Source organism: Stegostoma tigrinum, unplaced genomic scaffold, assembly GCF_030684315.1.
Source record: "Stegostoma tigrinum isolate sSteTig4 unplaced genomic scaffold, sSteTig4.hap1 scaffold_50, whole genome shotgun sequence".
In the NCBI taxonomy this organism is placed as follows: Eukaryota; Metazoa; Chordata; class Chondrichthyes; order Orectolobiformes; family Stegostomatidae; genus Stegostoma; species Stegostoma tigrinum.
In genome coordinates this window covers 3,895,025-3,918,120 of record NW_026728430.1, presented here as the reverse complement: position 1 = coordinate 3,918,120, position 23,096 = coordinate 3,895,025, and the positions used below count along the sequence as shown (strand labels likewise).

The 23,096-nt window shown below is 44.4% G+C and overlaps 1 long non-coding RNA gene and 1 other non-coding gene across 3 annotated transcripts; one reads left to right on the top strand and one right to left on the bottom strand.

Annotated features, from left to right (window-relative positions):
- Positions 1 to 2,049: 2,049 nt before the first annotated feature.
- Positions 2,050 to 2,241, top strand: LOC132208685 (U2 spliceosomal RNA). The gene has a single exon (XR_009444822.1). It is a non-coding gene; the product is annotated as a U2 spliceosomal RNA (small nuclear RNA).
- Positions 2,242 to 5,447: 3,206 nt separating this feature from the next.
- On the bottom strand, positions 5,448 to 21,550 carry LOC132208660 (uncharacterized). Of its 2 annotated transcripts, none has more exons than XR_009444782.1 (3): positions 21,339 to 21,549; positions 17,548 to 17,701; positions 5,448 to 6,325 (listed from the first exon to the last, which is right to left on the bottom strand). It is a non-coding gene; the product is annotated as an uncharacterized LOC132208660 (long non-coding RNA). The 2 variants fall into 2 exon arrangements; XR_009444783.1 differs by lacking the exon at positions 5,448 to 6,325 and adding an exon at positions 12,000 to 12,015 and having other exon boundaries at positions 21,339 to 21,550.
- Positions 21,551 to 23,096: the final 1,546 nt, after the last annotated feature.

The window sequence follows — 23,096 nt, the reverse complement described above, 5'->3', positions numbered from 1 at the left end:
GTGCTGTGTCACAAGAATCAGTGCTGGGACACTGCTTAGCCATAACTTTATATAAATGATTTAGATGGAAGCATAGGAGGGATGGTTAGTAAGTTTGCCGATGGCCCCAAAATTCATGTTGTTGTGGATAGTGAAGAATGTTATCTCAGAGTACAACGGGACCTTGATCAGATGGGCCTATGAGTGACAGATAGAGTTCAGATAAATGTGATGTGATGCGATTTGGTAAGGCAAACTCGGGCAGGACTTACAAGTTAATGGTAAGGCCTTGGGGAGTTTCACCAAACAGAGACATTGGGGTGCAGATGCAAAATTCCTTGAAAGCGGAGCCACAGTTAGACAGGGTGGTGAAGAAGGCATTTGGCATGCTTGCTTTTATTGATCAATGTATTGAGTATCGGAGTTTGGACGTTATAATGCAGGTGTACAGAACATTGCCACATTTTGAATACTGCATTCAGTTATAATATCCCTGCTACAGGAAAATTGTTTAACTGAAAGGTTTCAGGAAAAAAAACATTTACAAGAGTGGTGCTTGGATTGAATAGTTTGAGCAACAGGAAGAGGTGGCTGAATAGGCCGGAGCTGATTCCCTGTAACGTCATAGGCTGAGGCGTGACCTTACAGAGGTTTATAAAATCATGAGGGGCTTGGATGGGGTGAATTGTCAATATCTTTTTCTCAAGGAAAGGAGTCCAAACCTGAGAGCATGGTTTAAGTTGACAGGCGAAAGGTTTAAACGGGACCTGAGGGACAGTTTTACATGTAGAGAATGCTGCATGTATGGAGGAGGTGGTACAATCCCAGCTCTTAAACAGCATCAGGATTGGTAAATGAATAGGAAGGGGACAGAGGGATAGGGGCCAAATGTTGGCAAATGGGGCTAAAATAACTTAGGATATCTGGTTCGAATAGACAAGTTGCAGCAATCAGTCTGTTTCCATCCTTTATATCTCTGCAGCTCTTGGATCTTAATTTGCAATTCTAAATTACCAGATTGTAATTGGAATGTTTGGAGTCGAAACCAAACCATTTGTGACTTTTCAAGGTACTGAACTTCATATCCAGCAGCATCACGCTGCTCATTTCCATGAAGGGCGGGGAGTGACGTTAGGGATGTTGGAGTGGTTTGGGGACCAGAGTTCATATATTCCAGGTCAGATGGATTAGTCTAAGAAATTCTGTTTGTAACTGTGACCCAGTACTTCCTGACAGGGATATTACTTGATCAGAATTAGAATTTGTTTCAAGTATTTGATTTGATTTGGGAAGAGGCAGGCATTTTTATGCATTGCTAACAGTTCAGTTTGCTTAGTGCACAGAATAGAATGGCACAAAAATCAGACCCTTTTAGCAACTGCAGGCACATTGACACTGCAGGCAGTTACACATTCCAAAGAAACAGACGGGGTGGGATGGATTTGGAGGGAGGGGATAGTGATTCACCTTTTTTTTGTAACAAAGAGTCACATTTATCAAGGGAGGTGGACCCACCATCTTCAACGAGTGGTTCCTGCCGGCTGTGCACTGCCTGAGAGGGCGCTGGAAGCAGAATTATTCATGGCCCTCAGGAGAGAGTTGAATGATGAGAGATTTACAGGGCATCGGGAAGGACTGGTGAAGTTACCCGTACAGACAGCTGATGCAGAGAGTGACAGGCTGAAGCACCTTCCTCTGTGCTGGGACATTCTCTGAGCGTGCCATTCTCTGCCGATTGTTGCTGCAATCTCACTGACCCGCTGCTAGTCATGGAGCTGGTTGATGAGGCTTGTTGGTGACGTCCGCTCTGCCCTACCTCATCTGATTGGTACATTTTCGATGATCTACATTCACTACGAAGATGTTTTCTAGAAAAGTGATGAAAAAGCACTGGTGCAAACTGACTTCTTTGCCCTGGTTAAGAAGCCCAGGAGTTTGGGAACAACAGTAAAAACTGTCAGCAGTGATTTACAAGTCTTTGCACACAGTCAGGCTGGTGGAAAATACGATCAAGTGTTTATTATACCAAGTGTTCACAGTTGGTGGCTATCTCATGTGTGGAAACATGGCCTTGCTTTTAGTGGTTTTGGTGTGAAGACAACACCACAGAAAAAGCATTTGTCCGTATCAGCTTTAATATCTGATATGTCCTTTGCCTAAGGACCCTATATTAAACTGATTTTTGGAGCAGGGGGTTGGAATACGAGCTTTCTCCATGCATTATTGTGGTATTGCAGTGTTCCCAGGAATGATGAAGTCTTATTAAACCAATTTTAAAAGCAGACTGATCAAAACGTGAAAAATCCTAGGTCTAAACACCTTGTTATCTCAGATTCTCCAGCATTTGAAGTTCCTACTATCCTTGAAGAACTATATGCTGGGATATGCTCAATGCTCTGGAACCATAATCATGGAATTCCTACAGTGTGGAAACAGGCCCTTCAGCCCAACAAGTCCACACCAAACCTCACAGCATCCCAGCCAGATCTATAACCCTCCTAATGTACCCCTCCCTGAATACAACAGGCAATTTAGCACAGCCAATCGACCTAACCTGCACATCTTTGGACTGTGGGAGGAAACTCACACAGACATGGGGACAATGTGTAAACTCTACACAGGCAGTCGCCCAAGGCTGGAATCGAACCCGGGTCCGAGTGCTGTGAGGCAGCAGTGCTAAACACTGAGCCACCGTGCCACTGAAATGCTTTCTCTCAGTACTTTCACCCAACTTTCTCTAAAAATGCTTGTTCCAAGGTAAATGTTAATCTCTCCTTTTCTGCATGTTCAGCACTTGCTCTGAATATTATTGCCTCATCCCTGGTACATGCTGCACCTTCCCACCAACACCATCCCTGAATACTCACACATGGCATCAGAAGTAAAAGAAAATCACCTGCCAACACTACCTCATTACAAATAGCATTTCAGAAAAAAATGCTATCGAAGTATTCTCTAATTTTGAATTTGATGATGATGACTTGGATGTATTGAATGAGAGATTTTGGGAACACTGTGAGCCAGGAAAGGATATGGTGTATACAATGCACATTTTTCATTTGAGTGCAAAGGCAACCAATCAAACAAATGTGCATGTGGCTGCTTTATTTTTCGCAAGTCAAGGCCTGTGAGTTTAATCAGATTACTGACTCACTGATGTGGGACACAACTGTGAATGACCAAGTCAGTGGCATATTACGCCGAAAGCCATTTCTCACATTAGCCAGACCAATAGCTATTTGCGGATCTAGCAAAATGAGCCAGAGTGAAATAAAAATGCTCCATCAAGATGCAGAATTGCCTGCCCACAAAGTACATTGTTGCTGTCAGAACTCTACATGCTTTTCAGCACCTGAGGCATGTTCTGCTCAGGGCCTGGCACAATATCTCTGCCTTTCCCTGGCATTTTTGCACTTTGATGTCTCAACTAGAACCTAATGTCCCACAGTGCTCCTGTCTTGCCTGGTTGTTTATCACAGGCATAAGTCAGGCAGCTTAGCATCGTTATTACCAGCAGTCAGTCAAGGGCTGGTCAGCAGCTGTGGCAACTAATGCATTTTTTTCAACCAAATGGTCACGTCTACAAGTCTCAGGGAAACAGTTCTCAGTCAGGGCAAGGGAGACGGGATTCAGTCAGCGGATCCTGACACAGCATGTCCAAGGAATCATTTGATATCAGCCCAGGGACTTTGACAGTGTCAGTCAGCCATTGGGGCAATCAGGATCAGGGAATCTGTATCACTACAGTACAGAGAGGTGGCCACACTCACTACTAATTACATTCTCAAAATGCTGCAATAGACTTGTTGAGCCTGAATTATGTTCATCAATCCAAGCTGACCCTGTCCATTCCTGCCATTGGAAGTCAGTTTGATGAAATGCTCAAGGTTTTCAGGAGTTTGGGAGGTTCAAGTCCATAGCTCCCTGAAACAGCAGCACAAGATAAGATGGTGAAAAATTTCGCTTTCATGGTACACAGCCTCAGGATATGGTCAACGTGGATGTCTGGTTCATAAGTAGCATGTCAGAGCTTGCACTATTTGTACGAGAATTACTACGGTTTCAACCACGAAATGGCCACAACTTGATCAAAAGAGAAATTGACCATCAAGCAGTTTGAACCATCAGCTGTCAAATAAATTAAGACAGAGTTAAACGTATTTGCAGGAGTTTTTTTTTACATTTTGTAAAAAAAAATTCATTCATGGGCTGATCACATCACTGGATAAGAATGGCAGTTTCCTTTCCTAAAGGCCATCGGTGAACAGATGGGTTTTTCCCAACAAAGACAATGGATTCACAGTCATCATCAAATTCTTATTTCCAGATGGATTCACACCTAGGTCCCCAGACCAGTATCTCAGCCTCTAGGGAAGTGATGGACAGAAGACTAAACAGAAAATATGTACTAGAAATCATACAACATCTGGGTTTATGTTTCCATCATGAGATCCATCGCTGCTATGGACACCAGGTAAAGAGCTGAAGAGACTGCAATGCCCCCAGGCAGAGTCACAGCGGTCACCAGGTTTCATAGCCGACAGGGAAAATGCAATCAGGGATTATAGGACATGACTCATCCCAAACCTAAGTTTTAAATCCAAACATTCCTTTGATTTTTATCCACAAAATGAAAGATTACATTGTTTCCAATAAACAAATGTCTGTGGAGAGCAACAGAATCCGTCATTGTAAAGGTGTGCAGACCTATCTAACAAATAAAGGGCCATCGAGATCATCACAGAATTCCTACAGTGTGGAAGATGGCCATTCAGTCAATATCAACCCTGCAAAGAGCATCCCACCCAGTCTCACACCCTACCCTATGCCTGCATTTTGCACACAAGATACTATGGGCAATTTAGCATAGTCAATCTACATAATTTGCACAGTTTTGGACTGTGGGAGGAAACCAGAGCATCTGGAGGAAACTCACGCAGACAGTGTCTGGGTAAGACACTCTTTGTCAGGTCAGTGCGGACATGATGGGCTAAATGATCTGCTCCCACACTGGAGGGATTCTATGATCTCCAGCAACAAGCCCAAAACACATGGTTTTTGAATCTACTATAACAATGTGTGGAGCTGGATGAACACAACAGGTCAAGCAGCATCTCAGGAGCACAAAAGCTGACGTTTCAGGCTTTGAACCTTCTCTAGGCCTGAAAAGTCAGCTTTTGTGCTCCTGAGATGCTGCTTGGACTGCTGTGTTCATCCAGCTCCACATATTGTTATCTTGGATTCTCCAGCATCTGCAGTTCCCATTATCACTGATACTATTTTTGATTCTACTGTTAGCTATATTCAAACCAATCAATTTATTCAGAAATTTGCTGGTAGTTAACCAGTCCTGATGAACCAGGAAATCCCTTTTCACATATCGTGCAGGTGGATAGTCTTTAGTCAGTGCGAATGTGTCGACGTGTTGTGACAACGTGACTATTTCCAAGCTCTACCTTACACAACTGTTAGTGTGACATTTTATTCACAATACCAGCACCTTTAATTGAGCAGGGATCGGTAACATCTGTACAAACAGCCCAAAACCATGGTTCATTTGATAGTGAGAGTGACAGCAAAGTTCTTCAACTGTGGTTGTCTGTGAACTCACTGGTGTGTTAACAGTTTGGATGACAATGAATCCCTTCCCACACTCAGAGCTCATGAAAGGTCTCTCCCCAGAGTGAACTCGCTGGTGTATCAGCGGGGAATTCGAATCAGCAAAGCCTTTCCCTCATGCAGAACAGGTCAATGGTCTCTCTCCAGTGTGACTCTGGTGGTCAGTTTCTAGCTGGGATGGATGAAGAAATTCCTTCCTGCAATCTGCACATTTCCACACTGTCTCCCAGTGTCACTGCACTGGTGTTCGGACATTTCAGATGAATCTTCACAGACTCTTCAACACACACACCATGTGCATTTCTCCCCAATGTGAGTGCTGCTTTTTCCTTCATTGTTCAAAATCCTGAGATAATTGGGTTGTGATAAACAAAGTGACCGTCAGACCTGGATGTGGACCTGTTTAAATTCTCCAACTGCAGACTATACTTTCAAACAGAAAGTTAAGTGTAGCGAGTAAGAAACCAGAAGGACACAGATTGTGAAACTGAGAAATTCTCTGGGCATGTGTGGAGCGATACTTGGGGAAAATGCTGGATCACCATTAGAACAAATTCATTCATAAATATCCTCCAGGTAAGGGATCCAGTCAGTGTTTGCATAAAACTACCAAAAGAGAGAGGTGGGGGAAGCCAGCGAGGAAGGACAGTCATTGTATAGATCTGTAACTCAACCTTTTGATCCCTCTGAAAGACTAAGAATAGTGCAGAAGTAAAATTGTGGAAATCTGAAATGAAAACAAAAAATGCTTTGTCAGCGTTGTACAGCACAAAACAATCCCTTTGGTCCCAGTTGTCCACGCTGACTAGATATCCCAAATTAATCTAATCCCATTTGCAAGCATTTGACCTATATTCTGCTACACCCTTCCCATTCACATACAACATTTAAAAGGTATCTGGATGGGTAACTGTACCAGCTTCCACCAGTTCCTCTGGCAGCTCATTCTACACAGGCACCACCCACTTTCCCTTTTAAAAAAAAACAAATTCACTGGAAAAGCTCAGCAGGCCTGTAGCATCTGTTAAGGAGGAAAAAAAAGTTAACATTTCAGGACCGGTGACCCTTCCTCAGAACCCGAAACTCTTCTCTCCTCCACAGATGCTGCCAAACCTGCTGAGCTTTTCCAGCAATTTTTTTTTTTAAGATTTAAGGCATCTGCAGTTCTTTTGGTTCCCTTTTAAGACTTTCCCTCTCAGCTTAAGCCAATGTTATTAGTTCTAGTCTCCCCTAACCTGGGAAAACAATCTTGATCATTCACCCTACGCCCACCATAATTTTAACAACCTCTATAAGGTCACCAGTCAGCCTTCAATGCTCCAGGGAAAATAGACCCAGCATATTCAACTTCTCCCTACAGCTCAAAACTGCCACCTCTTGCAACATCCTTGTAAATCTTTTCTGCACCCTGCCAAGTTCAACAGCATCATTCCTATAGCAGGGAGACCAGAACTGAACACAGTATTCCAAACGCAGCATCATCAATGCCTTGTTCAGCCTATAACATTGACCTCCCAACTCCTACACTCAATGCACTGACCAATAAATGCAAGCACAGCAAATATCATCTTCACTACCTTCTGTACCTGCAATCCACCTTCAAGGAACTGTGCACATGCACCCCAAGGAGTCCCTGTTGCATAACAGTCCCCAGGGTCTCATCATTAACTGTTTAAGTCCTGCGCTGATTTGCATTACCATAATGCAATCGCTCACATTTAGCTGAACTAAACTTATTTCTATCACTCCTTGGCCCATCAACCCATGTGATTACGTTCCCATTGTGCTTGGGAAGTAAACGCCTTTGCTGTCTACTACAACAACAATTTTAGTGTCATCTGCAAACTTACTAACCATTCCTCCAATATTCATTCCACATGATTTGCATCAATGATTAAAAAAGCAGTGGACCCAGCACCGATCCTTGCAGCACACTGCTGTTCATAGTCATCTAGACTGAATCCGCTCCCCCCCCCCCCCCCGGCTGACCATAATCTTGTCTCCTACCTTCAAGCCAATTTTGTTTCAAATAGCTAACTCTCCCTGGGTTCCATTTGATCTAATCTTGCTAACCAATCTGTCATGTGGAGCTTTGGTGAATGTCTATTATGGACTTCAGCAAGGCAATGTCCACTGCTTTGCCTTCTTCAATCTTCTTTGTCACTTCTTCAAAAAACTCAATCAATTAAGTGAGACAAGATTTCCTACTCACAAAGCCATGTTGACTATCCCTAATCAGTCTTTGCTTCTCTAAACACATGCAAATCCTGTCCCTCAGAATCCCCACCAGCAACTTACCCACCACTGACATCAGGCTCAACGGTCAATGGTCCCGTGGCTTTTCCTTAAAGAATGGCACCACATTAGCCACCCGGCCTTCTGGCACTTCACTAGTGTCAATGATACAAATACCTCAGCAAGGGGACAGCAATTACTTCCCCAGCTTCTCCCAGAGTTTGTGGGTAACACCTGATCAGGTGCCAGGAACCTATCCACCTTTATGCATTTTAAGACATCCAGCACCGAGATCTCTGTAATATAGACACTTTTCACGACTCATTATTTATGTCTCCATGTTCTCTAGCTTCCATATCCTTCTCTGCAGTAAATACTAATGTGAAATACTCATTCACTATCTCAGCCTGCAGTTCCACACAGACAGCCTCGTTGATCTTTAAAGGGGCCCTATTTTCTCCCTAGTTGCTTTTTTGTCCCAAATGAAGTTTCAGAATCTCTTGGGATTCCCCTTAACTTGATTTGCCAAAGATAGCTCATGTCTCCTTTTTGCCGTCCTGATTTCTCGAGTATACTCCTACTGCCCTTGTACTTCGAGGGATTGACCCAATTCCTGCTGTCAATACCCGACATGTGCTGCCGCCTTTTTCTTGACCACAGCCTCAATTTCTCCAGTCAGCCAGTATCCCCTACATTTACCAGCCTTGCCCTTCACATGAACAGCAACATATTGTGTCTGGGCTCTCCTTATTTTAGTTTTGAAGACCTCCCACTTTCCAAGCATTCCTTGACCTGCATATTACCTCTCTCAATCATCTTTTGCAAGTTCTTGCCCAACAATGTCAAAGTTGGCCTTACTCCAATTTAGAATTTTGAAATGTATATTAAATAAATAAGTTTTATTTTAAACTGATCACATCTGCCTGCATCTGGCATATACTCCTCTAAACCTCTCTTGTCTATGTCCTAATTCAAATGTCTTTTAAACAACGTGGCTGTACCTGTATCTGCCACTTCCTCTGAAAGTTTGTTCCACACATGGACAACTCCGTAAAAATAAAAGTTTCCCTCATGTCTTTTTAAATATGTCTTTCTCCTCTCACCTTACACACATGTCCGCTTGTCTTGAAATCAGCCATCCTTGGGAATAAACCCTTGCTATTTGCATAATCTGTGCCCTCATGATTTTATGAACCTCTAAGGCCACTCGTTAACCCATTATGCTGCAGTGAGAAAAGTGCCAGCTTTGGCCGTCTATTTGATAATCAAGCCCTCCATTCCTGGCAACATCCCAGCAAGTCTATTCTGAACTGTCTCCAGTTTAATAATAATGTCCTTCCTGTAACAGGGCGACCAGAGCTGCACACAATACCTCAAATGAAGCCAAAACAATGTCCTGTACAACCTCAACATAACATCCCAACTCTGAGACTCTCAGGTCTGAGCAATGAAAGCAAGTGAGCTAAACAACTTATTAATCACTCTGTCTACTTGTCTACATAAACTTCAAAGAATTATGCACTTGAATCTCAGCATTGCTCTGTTCCACAACACTACCCTGGGTGCAACCATCAATTGTGCAAGTCCTACCCTGGTCATTTTACCGAAATACAATGTCTCACATTTATTCAAATTGAACTTCATCCTCCACTCCTCAACCCATTGACATAATTGATCAAGATCTTGCTGTCATCTTCGATAACCTTCACTGACCACTATACCAACATTTCATACCACTAATTCTAGTATCATCTGCAAACTTACTAATCTTGTCCCTTAAATTCTCATCCAAATCATTAATATAAATGAGAAACAAAAGTGGACCCTGTGCCAAATGCTGTGGAACATGCTGGTCACAGAACTCCACTCTGAAAAATCCTCCATCACCACGGTCTCTCCTCCAACTGAGCCAATTCCACTTCCAATTAGCAAGCTCTTCCTGAATCACATGTGATCTAACTTTACGCATCAGTCTACCATGTGGAATCATGTCAAAGGCTTCACTCTCACTTTGAGAGGTGCTGCAAAACTGAAACAATTCCCCCACCATTTGCCCATCATTCCTTGAAAAGTTAAATCCCAATTATCTTGAGAATAACTGCTAAATCTGCATCCAGCTGCCATTCAGACTGTTCCAGATCCTGGGAACTTGCAGAGTCAAACACTCTTCACATTTTCACTCTGCATTTTTTGCCAATTATCTGAATGTTGCACTCCACAGTTACCAAACATTGCTACAATGGAGAATTACCTGAGCTTCTGTTCACTCTCTCCAAACCAGAGACACATCAATTTCAATTTACTTATGGGACGTGGCCTTTGCTGCACAGGCAAATATTGATTTCCACTTTTATTCGATTTGGAGAAAGTGGTACTTTCTCTGACTGCTGCACTCCATCTGCTGTAAGTACACCACTGTGCTGTTATGATAATAATCCACCCTGGAGCCTCACTACCCTCCCTACTGCAGGAATCATACCTCAGACCTCACTACCCTCCAGATCATGCCCTCAAGCCTCACTACCTGCATTGTTGCAGGCATCATTCTCGAGTCTCAACACCCTTCACATCTGTGGAATCCCTCTCCAGCCTCATGACCTGCCTATCGTTGGAATCCCCCTCCAGCCTCAACTCACACCATCTATCTAGATTCCTCCAGTCTCACAGACCACCTTATCTGTCATCTCCTCCAGCCCACAAACTTCTTTAGCTCTATAATTGTCTTTACCGTCACAAACTCCCTCTGTCTGGTCTCCTCCAGCCTCACAATCTTCCCCATTTCTGTAATCTCCTCCAAGCTCACTTTTCTCTATTTTTGTAGTCTTCTCCAGTCTCAGAACCCTTCCTGTCTCTCATATCATCCAGCCTCACAGATCAGTGATACAAGAACGATATTTCTTTCCTCTAATACAATCCTTATTTTTATTCATCCACACGATGGCAGCACTTTCAATTTCCTGGGCTTCAGGCCCCAGAACTGAAGTCAACCGCTTTCCCTCTATACCTCACTTTACTCCCGAAAACACTGACCAATCATGAGTCATTTAGTCTAATATCTCATTTTCTGAAATAACTTGAAATATTGCTGGGCATCTTCCTATGTGAAGAGTCTCGGAGGTCTACAGCACAGAAAAAGGCTTTGTGGCCCATACAGCCTGGGCTGGTTAAAAACCACACCCTAACTATTCTAATCTAATTTTCCAGCACTTGGCCCATACACTTGTCTGTGTTGGCATCACAAGTGTGCATCTAAATATGCCTTAAACGCTATGAGGATCTCGGTGCCTACCACCCTCACAGAGAGTGAGGCTCATCACAGCATGATGACATCACAGACAGGAACAGAGACGAGCTGAGTCTGTGCAAACCAAAGATCCCCCCCACCACACACCGTGAAGGATGGGAGGGTCCCTGATAGGGGGCAGAGGAGATTTAACAGAATGGTTTGTAGGAAGAGGGTTTTTAGTTGCATGGATAGGGTTTTTTTTAAAGTTATAATTTCATGTGACTTAGGTATTGCTGGTACATATTGAGAATATCCATCGACAATAGATGGACTCTCATTCTCAACCTCTCCCCTTGCCTGGGGTGTGGTAATCTTCAGGTTAAACCAGCCCTATGGTCAGGTAGGACTACGGTGACTTCACCTTAGGCATAGTGATGCCACTTTGCCTCAGTGGTGTAGAGGGGAATGTTGAATGTGGTGGATGGGACACCACTCCGACACTGCTTCATCTGGAGGATGTTAACTTCCTTTAATATTGTTGGGGCTGTACTCATGCAGGGAAGTGGAAGTGAAAAGTGGATGAGTGCCTCACACACAAGAAGCAAACTGTCATTGGGTAATCAGGTGCTTGGGCAAACTGAGATTGATCTCCTTGTAACAAAGGATTTTGAGGGGACCTTTGATAGGAGTTGTTTACAAAAGATAAACATTAGAATGGTAAAACGTACACAACTGGCCATAAAAAAGGACTACAGGACATATATTGAAAGTTGTAGGAAAGATCTATTGAGAGAATGGAGTAATAAGAGAGAAATTTTACATGGCAAATGGGAATGAGCAGGAACACAATACTCACACACAATGCGAATATCCAGGTCCTGATGAATTGAGTAATTCTGTCAGAGTTTGGTGTTACAATTTTTGAGCTTGCTACCTGAAAGTCCACTTGTAATATCCTGTAACACAAATTCATAAAATCCATCACTGTCAGAGTAGAAATCCACAACATCCCCTCCTCCTGGCCGAGGATAACTGTGTATTGTTCCTGCTGAACATTATTCCTTGTGGGAGTCAGCAGCTGATTTGAGGGATTTCTATTTGGGTTTCTCGGAATTTCCACATTGGGGCTTCATGTCACTGAACAGAACAACAGGTGTTTGACACAAGGCAAAGAATGGCCAAGATTTAGTGCGATGCAGGCAGCAGGATTTGCTTCCTTTTCTTTCCTTCTGTGCTGCTGCACAGCAAAAATGAGACATCAGCTTTTCCGGCCCAATGCAACTTGATGAACAAGTTGTCTCGATTCTGAGAAATGGGCAGTAAGCTTCTCCCAGTCATTTGAAAAAACGCCCCTTAAAAAGGCAGCAATTACATATGTGTCATGTTGCCCAGTGCTCCCAACAAAAAGATGAGAAGAATGAGGGAGGATCTCATAAAAAGGGATAACAGTCAAGTTCCATGAGGGTTAGAGTTTATGGAGAGATATTGATAAATGGGCAACAAGTCGGCAAATGGAGTATAATTTGGGAAAACGAGAAGTTGCTATTTTTTGAGGACATGACCAAAGAACAGTGTTATTTAAAAATGTAAAAACTGTGGAAAACTGCAACACAAAAGGGATTCAGGAATAATTGTGCAGGAAGCATGAAGCGAGCACACAGTTGCAACAGGTAATCGGGAAGGGTCATGGGATGTTATCCCTTATGTCAAGGTGTTTGCAGTAGAAGAGTTTGGAATACATGTCTTAGGACAAACATACAACTTGCTGGCAAGACCACATCTGGAAGAATGTGAGCAGCTTTTTTGGTCCACTTATTCGAGCAAGTACATCACTTCACTGGAGGCATTTCAAAGAAGATGAACTAAGATGATCATTGGTTTGGAGGGATTATGTTTTAAGCTAAGACTAAACAGGTCTGGAATATACTAACTAGATTTTTTTGAAGAATGAGAGATGTTCTAATTAAAAATAGAGGATTCTCAAGGGAGTTGACAGGATAAATGCTGAGGGAATATTTCTCATCGTAGGAGCAGATTCTTGATAAGGCAGAGAAGAGAGGGTTCTCTTTTGGAATTGTGAAGCTTAAGGCAACACAGACATGGGTAAGGGGTTTCAGTCGCGAATGAGCTGGAGTGAGGTGGAGAGAAGGAGCATTTTAGAGATAGAAATTTCTGGCATTTGTGATTTAAATGTAAGGTAAGATTTTCATCTTGAGACCAGATATGAGAGCATTATTGAGAAGGGTGCAGTTCAGCCTCAGACAGTTCCCAATGAGAGGGATGGATTCAGTACAATAGTAAGGAAAAATAATTTGTAATAATAACTGAAGGCAATGTGTTTTACTATCAAAAAGTGTTATTGGAGGAAATTTCAGCTAATCAAGCAGTGGAAGCATGATAAGCAGTTTTATAATTGAGTAACAGTGGAGCAAAGTGATGGAGACGAGTTAGATCTGAACATTGTAGAATACATGTGAAAGTTAACACAGTGCTTGTGGAAGAAATCACCTCCTGGAAGTATGTTGGTGAGAAACAGCATGGGCCAAGGATAGATCCTTGAGGGACATTTACGACATGGATTTCAGACAGGAAAGAGAGATGGAGTGGGATTTTCCAATGATGGTGAGGTCGAACATTGGTTTTAAACAGAATGGGTGAGAAGGACATAACCTGAAAAGAGAAACAGACAGAACAAGTAACAATATCTGTGAATTGGCATGGGGGAAGAGGCAGGGAGGAGGAGGAGAAATAAGAGTTGGAATATTTGTAGTTTAGTGAGAATAGGGCAAAGGGTTAAGATGAGCTCTGATAAGGCTTGACATGAAACTGGACAAAGATGCAAGTTTAAGCCTAAAACGAGGAGCAACATGCCAGGCAATTTGGTTTGGTGGGCTTGTGGAAGAGAGGGAAGCAGCAGAGGCAGCTGATTGGATTGTCTCAATCTTAGTGACATAGAAACTGCATGTGTCTCCTTCACTTGCTGTTGGAGGGGAGGATGGAGGAGACAGGATGATGGACAGTGTTTTGCAAAGAAACAATGCCTGTGTTAGTGATATTTAAAAATGAGTGAACAAACCTGATGACTAACTTTTATCCAGAATGTTAAAAGGTACAACAGAAGTCCAGGTTCGAATCCTATCTCAGCAGATGGTGGAATTTGAATTCAATAAAAAAAACTGGAAGAATCAACTGGTTGCCATGGCAACGATTGCTGATGACAGAGAGAAAAAAAAAATCTATTGTCCTTCGGGGAAAGAAATTTGTCAACCTCAGCAAGCCACTCAGTTGCAAATCACTGCAAAGTTTCAACAAAGGAATGAAGCTGGGTGGCCCATTTGGCATCTACCAGGGAACTAGGAAAGACAACTGCAGAATCAGCCCTATCGGCCCCCCAAACTCCTGCTTAATAATATCTGGGGTCTAGTGGCAAAATTTGGAGAGCCGCTTCAAAGACGAGTCAAGGAACAGTGTCAGACTCATGGAAACATACCTGGCAAACAATGACACACACCACTATCATTGTCCTTAGTGAAGCCTTGTCCCAGCAGACGTGACAGCACAGTGCTATTCTGACCAGATTATTTGACCTGGGAGTACTCAACTTTGACTCTGACACCTGGAAGTCTCACGGCTCCTGCTGATTACCATGTACCATCCTCCCTTGGTTGATAAATCAGCAGTAGTATTATCGCTAGATTATTAATCCAGAGACCCAGGTAACATTCTGGGGACCTGGGTTCGCATCCTGCCATGGCAGATCGTGAAACATGAATTAAATAATGATCTGGAACTAAGATTCTAATGATGACCATGAAATCATTGCCAATTATCAGGAAAGACCCATCTGGTTCACTTCTGCCCTTTCCGGAAATGTGCCATCCTTACCTGGTCTGGATGACATGTGACTCCAAACCCATAGTGATGTGCTTGACTCTTAACTGCCTTCCAGGTAATAAACGCTGGTCCAGCCAGCGATTTCCACATCCCAAGAGTGAATTTTAAGAAACAAAAAACTCCATCATGTTGAACAGCACTTGGAGGAAGCACTGCGAGTGTGAATAGCACTAAATGTACTCAATGTCCACATCAGGAGTAGTTTGCAGGAGGATTACCAATCAGGCTGGTCGGGTCCTGAAGGACAAAGCTGCTTGGCTGGGACTGCAGCAGGTGCTGACGCACCAAAGGGGGAAAATATAGCTGATCTCATCATCACCAATTTCCCAGCTGCAGAGGCATCTGTCCATGACAGGATTGTTAACAGCAACCACCGCACAGTCCTGTGGAGACAAAGCCTCATCTTAAACTTGAGAATACCCCCCATTGCATTGGGTGGCACTAACTTCGGCTAAAAGGGACAGACTTGGAACAGACACAGGAGCTCAAAACCAGATATCTATGAGGCTTTGAGAGAGACTGCAACAGTAGCAGACCTTCTCCAGCACAATCTGTAACCTCATGGCCCAGCATATCCTAGAGACACCCATTGCCATTGATCCAGGGGACCAACACTGCTTGAACGGAGAGTATTGGAGGGCATGCCAAGGGCAGCACCAGGCATACCTAAAAATAAGGTGCCAACCTGGTAAAACCACCAAACAGGACTATCTGCATGCAAAATAGCATAAGCAGCAAGAGTTAGAGCTAAGCCACCCCATAACCAATAGATCAGATGCAAGCTCTGCAGTTCTACCACACCCAGTCGTGAACAGTGATGGACAATTAAACAACTCACTGGAGGAAGAATGCCAAAAATCCCCATCTTTACCCGACACAGGAGCCCAACCTCTCCTTGCAAAAGACAAGTCTGCAGCAATCTTCAGCCAGAAGTGCCAACTGGATGATCCATCTCAGCCTTCTCCAGAGGTCCCCAACATCAGAGATGTGAGTTTTCATCCAATTTGATTCATTTCACATAATATTAAAGAAATGAATGAACAGTGCAAAGGTTATGGGCCCTGGCAACACTCTGACAATAGTAGCGATGACTAGTGCTCTAGAGCTTGCTAGCATCCAAGCCAAACTATTTCAGTCCTGCTACGGCGCTGGCATCTCCTAACAATTTGGAAAACTGCCCAGGTCTGTTCAGCACAAAAACATTGAAAATCCAACCCGACCAATTTCCCCTCAAGCAATCTACTCTCTATCATCAGTAAAGTACTGGAAGGTGTTGTCAACAGCAGTATTAAACAGCACTTACTCAGCAGTAACCTGCTCAGTGACACCCAGCATGGGCCATGGTGGGCACTCAGTTCCTGATCTTATTACAGACTTGATCCGCAAATTCACAAACAGCTGAATTCCTGAGGTGAGGTGAGGGTAAACAGCAGAGCCCTGCACAAAAACCACGTACTTCCACTTCAGTGACAATGACTGACAGTGACACCTTAGTTTCAGCTCATCTGCTGAACCTCTCATCTATTCCTGTGTTACCTCTAGGCTTAACTATCCAAACTCACTGCCAGTCGGCCTCCCACATTCAATGTCCCTGTAACCTCAAGAATACCTAAAGTTCTGCTGCACACAAGTACATTTGTACCAAGACCTGTTCACCCATCACTGCTGTGCTCCCTGACCCACAAAGGCTCCTGTTTATAAGCAACAATTTAAAATTCTCAGATAATAAAATGTGAGGCTGGATGAACACAGCAGGCCAAGCAGCATCTCAGGAGCACATTGGCCTGCTGTGAAGCTTTTGTGCTCCTGAGATGCTGCTTGGCCTGCTGTGAAGCTTTTGTGCTCCTGAGATGCTGCTTGGCCTGCTGTGAGCTTTTGTGCTCCTGAGATGCTGCTTGGCCTGCTGTGAGCTTTTGTGCTCCTGAGATGCTGCTTGGCCTGCTGTGAGCTTTTGTGCTCCTGAGATGCTGCTTGGCCTGCTGTGAGCTTTTGTGCTCCTGAGATGCTGCTTGGCCTGCTGTGAGCTTTTGTGCTCCTGAGATGCTGCTTGGCCTGCTGTGAGCTTTTGTGCTCCTGAGATGCTGCTTGGCCTGCTGTGAGCTTTTGTGCTCCTGAGATGCTGCTTGGCCTGCTGTGAGCTTTTGTGCTCCTGAGATGCTGCTTGGCCTGCTGTGTTCATCCAGCCTCACATTTTATTATCTTGGAATCTCCAGCATCTGCAGTTCCCATTATCTCTGATAGTAATTTAAAATTCTCACCCGTGATTTAATTCCTGGCTGTGACGAGCCCTATCTCCCTGCACCACACAACCTTCAAGAGTTCGATAACTCATTTAGTTCCAGACTCCAACAATGTGTTTAATCATCCCTTCACTATTGGAGGCTGTTTCTACAGTTGCCAGAAAACGTGATCTGGAATTCCCCTGATAAACCTCTTAGGTTTGCTTTCCTTGAGAGAGTCAGGAAAACCTGTAGATATGGTAACTTTTTGGTCACCTGACCTAATATGGCCTTACGTCAAAAGTTTGTTGATAATATTTTTGTGAAATTATAAAACATGATAAAAATACAAATAGTTTGTTGATTTGGACATACACCATTAGCTCTTCAGTATCGCTAGATGAATGATCTGTAACTTCTCAAATGGAGCATTGTGAGAGCACCTTTATCATACAAACTGAAGCAGCACACGAAAGTTAAACATCACCTTCTCCACAGGGAACAGGGCTTTGGCAACGATCGCTGGTATCTGTGGAAGGAGAAACACACAGTAAATGTTGCAGAAGTGCAAAATGAATGACAGATAAAAACGCTGTAGAATTTGGTGGTCTGAAATGGAAGAAAAATACACTCTCTTTCTGGGAAAATATTTCCTGACTGTGAAAGATACCATTCAAAAATTAATCTGGTAAGAGAGCAGCACATGGTCAGGGGGTGGGCAGCAGTGGAAAATTTATTTACAAAAAAGGTACAAGGAAATTACAGTAAAATACTACAGAGATCAAATCTATCCATCATTAGAGACTGAAGAGATTAGACACCGACAAAGGTGATCAGGGAGCACAGAAGTGAGCAAGAGCAGTGTGAGCTGCTATGATCCAACAGTCTGGGAAAAAAAATCCATAAGAAACAAACATTTCTCTTGGATAAGAGATAATAGGAACTGCAGATGCTGGAGAATCCAAGATAACAAGGTGTGGAGCTGGATGAACACAGCAGGCCAAGGAGCATCTTCGGAGCAGGAAAGCTGACGTTTTGGGCCTGGACACTTCATCAGAAACGGGGGAGGGGAGAAGAGGATTCTGAACGAAATAGGGAGAGGGGGGAGACAGATCAAAGATGGAGAGAAAAGATATTTGGAGAGGAGACAGACAAGTTAAAGAGGCGGGCATGGAGCAGGTAAAGATGAGGAGAGGTGGGGAGGTAGGGAGGTGATAGGTCAGTCCAGGGAGGACAGACAGGTCAAGGGGGTGGGATGAAGTTAGTAAGCAGGAAATAGGGGTGCAGCTTGAGGTGGGAGGAGGCGATAGGAGAGAGGAAGAACAGGTTAGGGAGGCAGGGACAAGCTGGGCTAGTTTTGGGAGGCAGTTGGGGGAGGGGAGATTTTGAGGCTTCTGAAATCCACATGGACACCATTGGGCTGCAGGGTTCCCAGGCAGAATATGTGTTGCTATTCCTGCAACCCTTGGGTGGCATCATTGTGGCACTGCAGGTGGCCCAGGATGGACATGTCATCTGAGGAATGGGATGGGGAGTTGAAATGGTTCGCAACTGGGAGGTGCAGTTGTTTCTTGCGAACTGAGCGTAGGTGTTCTGCAAAGCAGTCCCCAAGCCTCCGCTTGGTTTCCGCAATGTAGAGGAGGCCACAACGGGTACAGGGGATGCAGTATACCACATTGGCAGATGTGCAGGTGAACATCTGCTCGATGTAGAAAGTCTTCTTGGGGCCTGGGATGGGGGGGGGGGGGGGGAAGAGAAGAGGGAGGGGGTGTGGAGGCAAGTGTAGCACTTCCTTTGGTTGCAGGGGAAGGTGCTGGGAGTAGTGGGGTTGGAGGGCAGCGTGGAGCGGACAAGGGAGTCACGGAGAGACTGGTCTCTCCGGCAGGCAAGCAAGGGTGGGGAGGGAAAAATGTCTTTGATGGTGAGGTCGGATTGCTGATGGCGGAAGTGTCAGAGGATGACGTGTTCGATCCGGAGATTGGTGGAGTGGTATGTGAGGATGAGGGGGATTCTTTTTCAGTTGTTATTGCAGGGACAGGGTGCGAGGGAGGAGTTGTAGAAAAATGCAGGAGACACGGTCAAGGGTGTTCTTGACCACTCCGGTGGGGAGGTGGGGAGTGGAGTTGCGGTCCTTGAAAAACAAGGACATCATAGATGTACGGGAGTGGAATCCTGGGAGCAGATGCGGCAGAGGTGAAGCAATTGGGAATAGGAGATGGCACTTTTGCAGGACGGTGGGTGGGTGTGAGATGTTAATGTGATAACATCCCATTAATTTAAAGAAGTATAGAAATCAAAGTCTTTCATCTGCATTTGATTCCTATACAGAGACTTTGACTTATAGAAGTAAAGTCTTTTATCTACTCACATCGGTATGCAGACACTGCCCTGAAGCTTCCTGCCCAGCTAGGAATTCAGTGTAAAGCTTTTGTAACTCCTTATCTTCTCACACATCGGCATGCAGACACTGTCTTAAGTTTCCTGACTGAACTGAAATTAGAATCAATCTGTATCAAATAGGGTTAGGTGGGGAAATTTTGTAAAGGTGTGAAACCTCTAAAGCATGTAACTTCTGTCGCTGACTAAGGGGCCAGGGCACTGACTTTGTCCTAGCCAGACACACTGGCAACTTGAAATCACAATCTGTCCCGGACAACAACTCAAAATCATCTCCTGCCATGAGCAGCTACTTCACAAGCAATCGATACTATATCCTGGTCTTTTATGTTGTCCATGTAATAATTGCTTGGTATCCTGTTTTTGTCTGTTGTAGTAATTGTTTTATGTATCATGTCATTGGAGGTTGTGAAATCGTTTTCTGTATCATGTCTTTTGTAAAGTATAAAAAGCAGGGACTGTCCGGGGAGAACTCCTTGTGAGACTTTGCACTGTGTGCCGGGTTGAGTACAGTGATTCTTCACAGCTTGTACTTGCTTGGTAAGAAAATGATTTGTGTTTTTCTAAACAGGTCAGTGTCTTGTTATTGCAGCACGTCCGTGAGGGTCTCCGAAAACAAACTTGACAGGTGGGAGGAGGTGTATTCTAGGTAGCCGTGGGAGTCAGTGGGCTTGAAATATATATCGGTTTTGAGATTGTTCCCCAAGATGGAAATAGAGGACCAGGAAGGTGAGAGAGGTGGTTAGAGATGGTCCAGGTGAACTTAAGGTTGGGGTGGAAGGTGTTGGTGAAGTGGGCAAACTGTTCGAGCTCCTCATAGGAGCACGAGGCAGCGCCGATACAGTCATCCATGTACTGGAGGAAGAGGTACGGAAGAGGGATTGTTCCAACAAAGAGACAGGCAAAGCTTGGGCCCATGCAGGTACCCATGGCCACCCCCTTTGTCTGTAGGCAGTGGGACGAGTTCACCGAAGCACATAATGGGGTCAGTGGAGGGGAACTGGTCAGACCTGCAGGACAGGAAATAGCGTAGGGCTTTGAGGCCATCTGTATGGGGTATGCAGGTGCTAATGTGGTATGCTGCACCCGTTCTGGCCTCCTCTATATCAGGGAAACCAAGCAGAGGCTTGGGGACCACTTTACAGAACACCTACACTCAGTTCGCAATAAACAATTGCTCATCCCCACCTCCCTAACCTGCTCTTCCTCTCACCTATCCCCTCCTCCCATCTCAAGCCACACCCCCATTTCCTACTTGCTAACCTCATCCCACCCCTTTGACTTGTTGGTCCTCCATAGACTGACCCATCCCCTCCCCACCTACACTCACCTTTACCTGCTCCATCCTCACCTCTTTAACTTGTCTGTCTCCTCTCCACTTGTCTCCCACTCTCTCCCTGTTTGTTTCAGCATCCCCTTCCCCTCCCCCATTTCTGAAGGGTGTGGGCCCGAATACGTCAGTTTTCCTGTTTCTCTGATGCTGCCTGTCCTGTTGTGTTCCTCCAGCTTCACCCCCGGCCCTTTTAAAGTTTCAAAGCTGTCGCGCATGCGCCCCGCGGATCACTGCCCCCAATAAAGATGGTGACGGTCACACGGGCCTATCGCCATCTGAGGCGTTGATTTGTTTTCTGCAAACGTGAGTCTGGGAGTTTCAAATGGGTGTGTTTTCCGACGTGCACTAACTGTTTGTAAAACTTCCAAACCCATACGAATATCACTTCCCTCCAGCTTTCTACCGTTTTGCTTTCTTTACTGTGGCCTGCTCTTACCTCAATTGCACAAATCTTGGTCTCAGCGAAGGATCTAGGCCCGAAACGTCAGCTTTCCTGCTTGACCTGCTGTGTACATCCAGCTGCACACCGTGTTATCTCGGATTCTCCAGCATCTGCAGTTCCGGTTATCTCAGCGACTCTGCACCGCACTCGTGGATGATCACGTGGTTTTCACTGATCCCGCCCTCCCTTCATTCCGATTGGGCGACATCCGTCCGTTCATGCACGGCACACCTGTGCTCCTATTGGTCGCGCACTGACATCAATCAGCCAGACTTCACTGTGAGCTGGAGCATGCGCAGTGCTTTGTGTTATTGTTGGAAGCAAATGAACGTCGTCGCAATGTTTCATTTTGAGACGAATGAGACTGAAAACTGGATCTGTCTTTTTACCTTCACAGATGCTGCCAGACCTGCTGAGCTTTTCCAGCAACTTTGTTTTTGTTCCTGATTGACAACATCCCAGTTCTTTTGTTATTTTTTAATAAGTCGCGATTGAAAAGGCTTCCGGCAGCTCAAAGCTAAAGGTACTCTTGATACCGCTCTGTCAGCCAATAGAGAAATAGCGATGAAATAAGGGTAATAAATACAGGTCTAGCAGTCCTCAGGTAAGATGTAAAGGGAATAATTATGAATATGAAGAACATCACGTGGTGAAGTGAGGTGAGTGTTGTTCATATGAACTGTGATTGGACAGAGAGGGAGGTTAATCAAAAAAGAACAAGCAGAAAAGAGATTCTCAAGAAAGGTCTGTGCAATGGAAAGCAACGAGAATCAGAAGATAAAAGCCCAACACAAGAAAAAGTTTGAAGACCGCGGCTGCAGAAACTCCAATAAGTTGTTTCACTGCTCTACTGCCTAGTTATTGACTTAAGCAGTATAATCCACATTCAACTGTAAGTAGCTGTCTGAGTTTGTCACTGTAGTTTACTTCATAACAGATAAACTCCACACTTTGTCTCAATAAAGCTGACAGTTGGTTCACCAATTAGTTCTGCTGCCAAGTCCGTTCTTGTTTGAAAAGGGGTATAGATCACATTTAAATAGACAATGAAAAATGTCAATCCAGGCTGGGAGCAAAATTCTACTCCCTCGCCACTGACTCCATCCCTGCCCCGGGTAACTGGCAGGTAACACACTGGTCACAGTCAGGGTGCAATATTTGACCCCAAGATGAGCTTCTAACCACATTACTCACCCCCACACTCATTATCACAAAGACCACATACAATTTCAACCTCAACAGCATCTCAGGTCATCTGCTGCTGAAACTCTCATCCATTCCTTTGCTACCTCTCGACTTAACTCCCCAAACACACTCCTGGCCGGCTTCTTAATACTACTTCCCTGAAATCTTGAACTGATCCAAAAATCTGCTGCCCATGTGTTTATTCTCACCGATTTTAACATCTTCAAGTTTTGCCATTCTGTGCTCACTGACATAAACATTTTCTCAGTGGCAAAGCACCAAGGTTTTGAAATTCATATCCTTATTTTGAAATTTTGGCATCACACCACTTTCGTTTGATAGTCCCTCCAGCTGCAAACCCCTCTGAGATATATCTGAAGAAGGGTCACTGGACACAAAACAGTAATGCTGCTCTCTCTCTCCACAAGCACTGCCAGATAAGCTGAGTTTTACATCAATTTCTGCTTGTGTTACAACTTTCAAGCATCTACTGTCCTTTTGCTTTTTCCTTCAAGACATTTGTTCTCCCTGACTTCCAACCTCCTGTGGATTTCTGGTTTTAACTCC